The sequence below is a fragment of the Mytilus galloprovincialis genome, chromosome 4, assembly GCF_965363235.1.
Source record: "Mytilus galloprovincialis chromosome 4, xbMytGall1.hap1.1, whole genome shotgun sequence".
NCBI lineage: Eukaryota > Metazoa > Mollusca > Bivalvia > Mytilida > Mytilidae > Mytilus > Mytilus galloprovincialis.
The window spans coordinates 24,409,736-24,420,501 of NC_134841.1; positions in this window are offsets into that span (position 1 = coordinate 24,409,736).

Genomic DNA, 10,766 nt, shown 5'->3' on the forward strand with positions numbered 1-10,766 from the left:
TGATTTCGGTACCTGATAGAACCGTTAATATGAATGAATTAAAACATTTCTGCCACGAAATATTACAGGCTAAAAATGATTTTGTTTGTAATAATGTAAACAACAGATAGCAACGCTTTTAACTGAAGCATACTGTGAACTGATGTGGTACCATTATGAAACATAATATTTACCAAGTTAAATTAGTACTTGGTGAAAAAAATTGAGAATGGAAATGGGGAATATGTTAAATAGACAATAACCCGACCACAAATCAGATTACAGCCGAAGGCCACCAAAGGGTCTTCAACACAGCGAGAATATCCCGCACCATGAGGTGGGCCTCAGCTGGCCCCCAAATAATAATGTGTACTAGTTCAGATAAAATGAATGTCATAATAAACTCGAACATATACAAATGAACCGAAATTAAAAAAAAAATCAAGATCAACAAAGGTCAGAGGCTCCCAACTTGGGACAGCCGCAAACATGCGGAGGGGGTAACATGTTTTGGGATATCTCAACCCTCCCCTAATACCTCTAGCCAATGTAAAATAAAGAAACACACATCAATACACTAAGTAAAACTCAGTTTAAAAGAAGTCCGATTCCAATGTCAGAATAGATATATAACAAAAGATTCTAAGCAAAATGACAATGATGCATAAATTAACAAAGGACTACTAGCAGTTACTGACGTGCCAGCTCCAGACCTCAATTATACTGACTGAAAGATTATGTCTTCATCTTTCAATTAGTTTAATATACTCTTCTTGGTTTCAAGTTATTAACACTTTTGCTTTTGTCATGTCTATTTTATTAAACCCCTCGGCCTAACTTATTTTGAATGATATTCATGTTTTGAACACAGACTACGCATGTGCATGTCTTCTATTTCATTCACAATCCAGCCTTCGAAATCGTCCGTATTTTTTTTTTTTTTTCATTTTTATACTGAGGTCAAATGTCCGAGTTTTTTTTCTCAAAACTAGTCCATTTTTTTAATTTTAAAAAATGCTAATGAAATATTGCATTTTGTTTGATTGTAACAAAGGCTTTAAGCTCAAATTAATATGAGCTTAAACGAAATCACTTAAAAGAAATAGCTCCGAAATTGTATAATGAAATATTAAATCCTTGTAAATTGTTAAAAAAAAAAAAAAAAAATGAAGACACAAAGTGGACAACAAAAATCAAAATTCATATGAAACAGAAAATACCATTTCCAACCGATTGGATAGACAAACAATTATAATTATACATGTAATAACAAAACATACAGAAAACTGAAGACGAGCACACGATCTCTACAAATAACTCGCTGTGTATACCCCGAATGTCAACAATGATTTGTTTCTGTATTTTTGAGATATAGATTTTGTATAAACAAGTGGATATTGTTGAAGACGGACTGTTGTCCCATCGCATACAGAAAAAAAAACATCAGGGATATCCGTTTACAGTATGTTAACTTCGTTTTTTTTTCGTCGTTCTAATCTGGTATTGGAGGCATATACCTATACGAAGCTACTATGATAATAAATAAGTGACTTATGCAAGCTATAATAGTGGTATGATACTGTAAGACATAGATTGGATTCATCTTGACATAAGTAACATTTGAACAGTGTTCTTCTTTGCCATTGCTAGATAGATATAACAGCATTATCAAGATAAAAACAGTAATACTTGTACTTTAATGATTTAGGTCCAAAATTGGCCACCGCACAAAATGATATGAATCATCAAAATACTAGTATTTCTGTAAATTCGCTGTGGTGTATAAAGATAAAGATAATCTATGCAAAATTTGCTTTGATTTTTACGTATTGAATTGGCTTTTTTTCATAGTAAAAAAGTAAAACATTCTTTAATAGGATATTTATTCAAGTAATAAAACTTCAAACAATATATAGTTAGTAATAACTTAACCTTACATATACTTAGAAATACCTTCTTTATATTAATTTCAAGGCTCGGTTTAATGTCTTACCAAAATAGAGGTGTCAGTTTGTTTACATTTAGACTCATATTCACACGAAACGAACTTGGTAATACTGAAGAGAAAAAACACAATCTATTCACTCGAAAAAAAAACAAACGAACATGAAACAAACATGACACTGTTCCAGCTGTAACAAGGCTATTGCACTAAACATAATATTGCATTAATCTCGAGCTATGTTCTCGGTAAATATATACACATCTGTATCAAAAAGTCATTAACGTTGCTTTGTTACATTCCATCAAGTTGAACACTCTAGACAAAGGAGACAACATAGTGTGTAAGGTAATTTAAAGAAGTTTTAAGTCGAAACTTTAAATCGCTGTTTTGGTCTAGAACTAGTAAAAGACAACCTTTGTTTTCACGCATGCGTCAAAAATCAATTCCACCAACTAGCATTGCTTGGCTATAATACAACACTAAATAAAGAAGCTTGATTGAACAGACAACATGCATGTGTTTCGGAAACATGTACAACATTCAAGTTCAAACAAGTTTGATTAACAGGAAGTGCACAATACAAAAGCCAGAGATCGGTAAAACATCATTATGGACTTACCTCTAATTGGCATTGGTACCATCAACACCATCTTTCTGGTGGTATTATCTGTTGTTGTTTCTGAAACACATTCGGAATCATTTTCGGAAAAAGACTCTGAAACCGTGACAGTTTCTTTCAGCTTCATCGTGGGTAATTAATAATAAATGAGCAGACTTCTTTGTGGTTACTATTTCTATATAAATGATTTTAAAGTGAGTTTGTCGTTTTATCGATCAGTTCCAATTAAGTATTGACGAGTTAACACGACACGTCAGTCAATAACATTACAAAAAGCTACAAATGCTAACTTTATGATGTGAATTAACGTAAATTTACATTGTTGTTTCGAGCAGAGCTTAATCTACTGGAAAATTTGTTTGGATTTTCGCACTTTTACTGTTTCCGGTAAAGATGGCGTTGCTTCCGGGGGAAAAGATAGTTGAGGTCTAAACGAGTTTAAAAATTGTCATCCATGACATTTAAGTATCATTTTTAAAATTATTAGTTTACGCAATTGTATTATTTCTAAGAGACACACTTTGTTCACTTTTGAAGTTAGATTAGAGCAAATGATCAAAAATAATTTTGTATGATGAATGTGGGAGAATATCTTTAATAGTCCATAGAATATGTTTAACTGAGGAACTGTGGGAATATTTCTATAACCTTTCTCAGTTAATATAGTTATATTAGTGGCATCTTTCGAACTATAATAATAATTATTATATTATTATTTCTCTTTTCGGTGTAAAGAAATAGGTCCCACATTTTGATTATCAGCTTGTGTTTTAACATTTCTTTTTTCTAATATATATGGGATTTTTTCCTATCGAAGACCATTGAACCGCCTCCTAATATGGTACTTTGACCAGCCATATATATCGGCGGTTCCAAGGGATGGAAACAATTGTTGCGTCCAGTCAGCTAAATGGGTTCGGTTAAAAATGTTTCCTATCGCAGTTCCTAAGGGTGGAAAAATTAGAATTCGAGTTATAAGTTTGTTCTTCTTGCATCGAGTTTGAAGATTGTCCTGATTACAGCAGTTACGGTGTCAGTATGACCATGGGAATCTTATATTGACTATCAGACTTCGATCGTAAGATAAACTGACGTATGTAGTCAGCACTTCGGTGTTGACATGAATTAATATCAACTTTATGGTCATTTTTATAAATTTCCTGTAACAAAACTTTGAATTTGTCGAAAAACTAAGGATTTTCTTATTACAGGAATAGATTACCTTGGCTGTATTTGGCACAACTTTTTTTGGAAATTTGGGTCCTAAATGTTCTTCTTCAACTATGTACTTGTTTGGCGTTATAACTTTTTTTTAAGCGTCACTGATGAGTCTTAATATGTAGACGATCTCGCGTCTGGCTTATTAAATTATAATACTGTTACATGTATATCTTTGAAATCTATGTATGCCTTTGCGTAGTCAATTCCACATGGTTTTGTTTATGTGACAATGACCGATTCAACCAATATACAGTTATAGTAGCACTAGTTATATTACGGTCATGATAACCTCTTTACTGAACGAGCTTGTGTACATCGAAATGGTCCGGTATCTATAAAATATAATCCAGGAAGATAAAATGTCATTTTATTTAATACATATGTGACTGTTATCTTCTTTCCTTTTTGGTCATATAGTCCCTCAAGTACTTAAGTATCTATACATCTGCGGCTTTCAAATTTTGGTAGCTGTTGAAGGTAACTACAGAAAAGCGATTTGAATGAACTTAATCTATAGAGAGTGAATTCAATGTTGATCAGTTATTCCCTGGATATCTGAGATGACTTTAAGCTGAGAAATATACTTTCTTTAATAAATCAAAAAGATTTAACTGGATAGAGTTACATACATGTATCTCCTGTAGACTGTTATCGTGTACCTCCTTAGTTTATTTACATTCACTTTGAATATAATTGTATATCAACATTTGCCTTATAGTGTCGAAATTACATTAGTCATACAGGATAAATACATATGTGTTATTTCATATTTTCTTTTTTTTTTAAATGCGAATAAATTATCACAGTACGTTGGTGCTTATCACCTCATAGATATCATTCAGGATACTACTGTCTATCTATTCCTCCAAATAATTGTCCAACGTCGCTAAATATATATATATATATATTTATTATATACTTAGAAGTAAATACAGATAAATTGTATGTGTAATACAATCAATGGCAAGCGTGCTGTATCAGCCACCCGTGATGATATCGATATCAGCACGGTTGCAAAAGCTTTATCACACCTTTAATCTGTATGACGTCACGTCATCGATTGCAGTCACTGTTGCAAAGCTTTATCAAATCCCTAATCTGTATGACGTCATGTCAAACCTATAATCTGTATGACGTCATTTCAAAACTCCTTATCTGTATGACGTCATGTCACATAAAGACATCTACTTGAGGTAAATGTATATAATAAAGTGTATATGATATGGCTTTTTCAATATCACACACCGTATCAACCCTCAACCAATATATAATCCCTCGAGCAGAGCTCTTGGGCACGGGGGGGTAACTTCGATATTTTCTTGGTAGGGGTGTGCCATTTTTGCCTCAAAAAACGTACCTATTTTAATATAACATTCACTGAAATTCAGTACCTATAGTTATATAAATATTTAAGAAAGAATGACCTATACTTATATACAATATTTAAAATATGAGCCATGCTTATATAAGCACTAACTCACCGGGGTTCATTTGGGAACTTATTTGAAAGCACTTTGTTTGAAAGGTGAACTTTCAAATGAATTGATCTAATTTAATATAATAATTGACCATTAATAATGGCATTATTTATATATGATATATATATATGTAGATCATATTCCAAATCAATATATAGTTATCAAACGTAAATGCATTTTAATATAGGATGTCATTAAAAAGGAGGGTCATTTTTATATAAAATCTCGCAAAATTATGACCCATATTTTTGGCACATCCCCGTATACCCAATAATAGGAAGTTGACCCCCGTGGATCTTGGGATTATATTGGTGTCTCGGATTGATACAGATGCGATATTGAAAAAGCCATATGATATTCTCTCTATATATATATACAGCTGTGTTGGTTGATGCTTATATATTTGTTTCATTATTTTATAGTATTCTTAGTACTTTTTTTAATTTTTATCATACAGAGGGGGAATCATATATATATTATTTATTGTAACTATCCCTATTGTTAATTTAAAATACCCTATTATTTTTAATCCTTACAATTTTTCCATAATGTAATACTTATTTTGGAAGTAAATGTCATCGCTTCTGTATGATATATACAAAATATTTTAAAAAGTAAGTTTATTTTAAAAATATGAATAAATGATGATCTAAACTTTGATGAAGCTAAGCATCATTCACTTCGATTTCAGATATAAAAAAAACGTGGACTTTTTTAAAAACTATATTGTAACATTTGATACCAAAACTGACTAATCGGACCCTTAAAATGCTTTTGATCTCTTGTAGTAAGACTACCCATTGAATATGATAAAATCCTTAGCAGCTCTAATCGTATTTCGGGAAGCCTATTGACTTTTATTTGTATAATTAAAGTTGAATTACATGACAGAGGAATCCTAACATAAAGCAGAGATGATAATTATCCGTCGACATTCACGCCATTGACACTTCCATATTTCACCAAGTTCATTTGTTACCAGCCTCAATGGTCACTTATCGCTAATTTATTACCCCGGCAATATCGCCTTGACCATTCAATGGCCAAAGTCCACTTCTATCAAGCTGAATTGCTTTCTATCTGTATTTCCATTAAATTAATATTAACGGTCGATTGATTCCTGTGCGGATTAATTGAAGATCTCGTTAAATCTCGTTAGTCCATTATCAAGCGGCAGCCGATAGTTCAACCCTCTTGTGTACATAGTGGTCAATTTAATCGGTCATAAATTTCCTATCTTGTTTACATGATAGGTTGAAGTGGATGGTCATTTTCTTGATGATTATACGTATACTCGAGAATACTTAAATGGTCAATATAAAAAATAACAAAAGGAGAAGCAACACTACCAAAAAAAAAACATATAAAGGTCAACATGTAGTCTTCAACAATAAGCAAGAGCCAATGCAATATGACAAGCTTTAAATCTCGAAATATAAAAATATGAATAACATCTAAGATCTGCAATTTACACCATATTCCTGAAATAAATAAAATTGATATGTACATGCATACTTCCTAGTTTTGATTATGAATAGCACTAGTTATAGATATTAATTGACAGTGCTTCGTAAGCCTTTGAAGACTGGCTGATTGACTCTGTATACATGTATGTAAAAATGTTATATCAGATTGCACTTTAAATAAAATTAAATATTTATAAATCCATTTTGAAACATTTGTATATGAGCTTTAAAGAGTTAAGTCATACTCTTGGCTTATGCATATGAACAAATAGTGTAGCATTCCAATGCAGGAGTCACCAAGGGCAAATGCCAAAAGAGAAAACTGGACAGGTATTACATTATTTGACTATTGTTATTCAGAACCCCTTTTCTTCAAACCATTTAAAATGTTTTCCTTTAAGTTACCCACAACATGTATAACAGCCTTACTGACATCCTGAAAAATTGAATTCCGTCTCCTCGGCATTCATATACAATTTTTCATTTTTTTTTTTTAATTCAATGCACAAGACGTGATACTGCACGAAATGTACAAATGTGCTGATTAAAGTACAAATTTATAAACTTTATTCGTCATTTAAATTGATTTTAAATAAACTTTATATTGACTTTAAACAAAAATACATATCTTTGGTTGTATTATTATAAAGTAATAAAATGCTTTCAGCTACATCTGCGTATAAAATTGATTCCAAAAGGGAATGTCTGATCTATTTAACAAGTAAACATCATTATACAAACTAGACTGTTGTTAAAACCTTCTCTTGTTAACAGTAATTCACCCATAATTACATTACAGGTACCCTTTTCTCCTGAACCATGCTGTGAAACAAATCTATTTCTTCTCATAGAGACCCAGTAATAATTTATCAAATAATTGAATTCAAATCCGTCCATCTTTTCATTAGTGTTTTAACACAAAGTGTAATTTATTTCATTTAGCCTTCCGTGTACGTTATGTCGAAGTTGATTGAGAAGAATCTCGCTTCGTAGTTATGATGGATAAAAATTGACATATTTGACATAACTGTATTTCCTTTTGAACCTTTTGCATTACAGAATTCTCGATAGAGTAATCAGGTTTCCGGGACAGTACTCCTGTTTATAGTCATAATTCCAAATGTTCCATGCAGGAATTAGTGATGGTCAGTTATCAAATTTCTGATAATATCGAATTTGACGGAGATGTCGAGAGAGGCCACTACCGTTATCATATAGAGGGCAGACAAACGATCTTAGAAATGCGATGAATTTATGAACAGTTTTATTGTAATTCGATCATATATATTCACATTAATATCACTCAAAGTACCAACAAAGCCTTTTGGTTAATTAGGACGGATGACCTTTCACCCTATTGAAACATACATCATATGTGGAAATTACGTACAATAAATGTCAAATGGGATAAAACAATCATAACTTTTCAACAAAATTGCACGTTTTGACAGAAATATATCATTTTAATCGTGGAATAAGTAGTTTTATAACAATCTTAGTAATAAAATGTTAAAATTGAATTTCTGCACCGTGTGTATTTCATTACAACTTGATTTGTCTAAGAGTTTTTAATCTAATTTGAGTTAATTCATTAATGAAAAACATGTGTGCCTCAGTCGATCTTAAATGTTCTGAATATTCAGTAACTTTTGCATTTGCTGATGGTATATATAAACAATCTGGAGTCTGTTATTATAGAAGCAAAATTTACCATTTTATTCAACCTATATATATAGTACTATTTTTCCTGATTTATAATTGCTTCGTTCACGAATGTAACTTTCTAATTTAAATTTTAATGTGTTAATTCTTTTGAAAAAAACTAAACTAAAATATATGATGCTCTAGCTAATGTGGATTTCTATGAAAACATAAATTATATTTTACGAATTCCGTCATGAGTTGAGTCATTTCCACATCGGCGCGGAAAATATTTCACATCGTTCGTTAATATTGTAATCGTGTAGTTTTAAAAAGAATCGAAAAATATCCTTTAAATGCGTGAGAATGTTTAGATTTCTATCAAATAATTCGGCGAAGTTTTGTGTCCATCCCGATTACACATGCAGATAAAGCAACTGAAGAATTGCAAGTGAAAATGGGGAACGCTGAGACATTCTGTAAGCTACAAAGACGGACATTTTTATACAATGCCGCTGCGACTACTGGTGGTCAATTGCAAGCTTTGGACAATCTTAACAGCACCTCTGTCTGACCAGTACAATACTAACATGACATATCAAAAGGATGAAAGTAATGTCAAAAAGGTGTTAACATGATGAAGGTATTTTAATACACAATCGATTACCATTACCGAAATGAACAGCGAAATACGGTCCTCTTTAGTACCACTACTTGTACTACATGTATAAGTATAACTTTCGGAAATTATGAAAAGAGGAATCGAATTGCTACTCGCTATTATGTATATGTTGTGCAAGTCCGCGGCTATAAATGAACCTTAAAGTTTTTCTTTTAATGAAACCATACAGAGGTCACGTATATATATATATATATATATACTTACATGTTTTACCGGATGAAACGGTTAACCCAACTCCTGAAGACCATTAGAAAATTATGTAACATAGAATTATGGATTGTTTCGTTGAGCTTTATTGATTTTTTTTTTATCATATCATATTTCTCAAACCATATATATTTCTTTTGAATTTAAATGTTTTACTTTATTAATAGTATTCTTTTTTGTTTTATGATAAAAAAAAATATTTTATTCAAGGATGAGGAATACAAAATACACTGAGTTGTTTTTTTAAACTCAGTATCTTTTTTAACAATGCGGTAGATAATAGAGTAGTCAAAGTTTGATAAAGACATTTCCTCAGCAATAAATGATCATCTTTTCCCATCCTTTATATCATAAAAACCACATAATAATCAAATTTGACTTTGAAGCAGACTTCATTGTTTGATTTTAAATTTTCTCAGGATTTTCAAAAGTTTTTAAGAAATAATTGATTGTCAGATTTTTATGAATACATCTGTAATAGATTAAAATTTTGCCGTGACTCATTAAAATATTATCATCCCCAATCAAAAGCATCCTTAAGCCTTTCCCTGACCCCTGCTGGACATCAGTACTGGTCATTATTTTCGCTGGCCACTCGATGTCACGACCTTAGGGTCAACTAGTTTCCCACATATAAATTTTTATACAAAGACACCTATTTTACATCCAGCAATGTACTTCAATTCAAATTCATACTAAATTATATTTCATTGTCCGACGATGGCCTTAGCTTGACACCAAGCTCCGGACAATTCACGGTCCAGATTACCATAAAACGACCACATGCATTTTAAAGAGATATATTTCTCTTTTACTATCCAATTATTTCAATAGTATTTATAAAACTGGTGTTTTACACAAAGACAAATTGCTTTAAAATATTTTGACCAAGCAAGTGACCTGGTCAGACCTTTCTTGTTGACAATTCATCTAAGGTCAGTCCCGTTCTAAAAAAGGTGAAATTTGATAAACTGGACAACTTAATTGTTTATCTTTACATTACCCGTAGATTTTCATTCTGATAAAACAGTTTTTCGGACATCGAGGTGTGAAGTAATAACATGAATGTCGATTTCATTTCAACTTGAAGTCCTAAAATCTTGATACTCCAAATCTATCCGATCTAAATTGCAATGAACTGCAGCTCGTCCCAGCACGGACACTCTGACTTTTCTTTCATAGCAGTTCTTCGTTTTGTGTTTACCTTTCAACAGTTTAGTTTACAGGTTGAAAAGTTTCATAGACAAAGTAGACTGTTTATACATATTGAATTTAAATATTTATTTGTTATTGAAAATACACGTAGATCCTTTCAGAAAATTCTGCTTTAAATAGATTGCAAAGGAAGACTCGTTTCGTCCTCATTACAATAATCAGTGACGCTCGAATCAAAAGAGTTGGCTAAATCAATTAAAGATTAAGCAGTTACAAATATTGAAAGCCAAATTTTAAAAAAAGTTGTGCTTAGTCTGTATGCATGCTAATATCAAGTATAATATAGATAAAAATGGATAGCTATCCTTAAGGT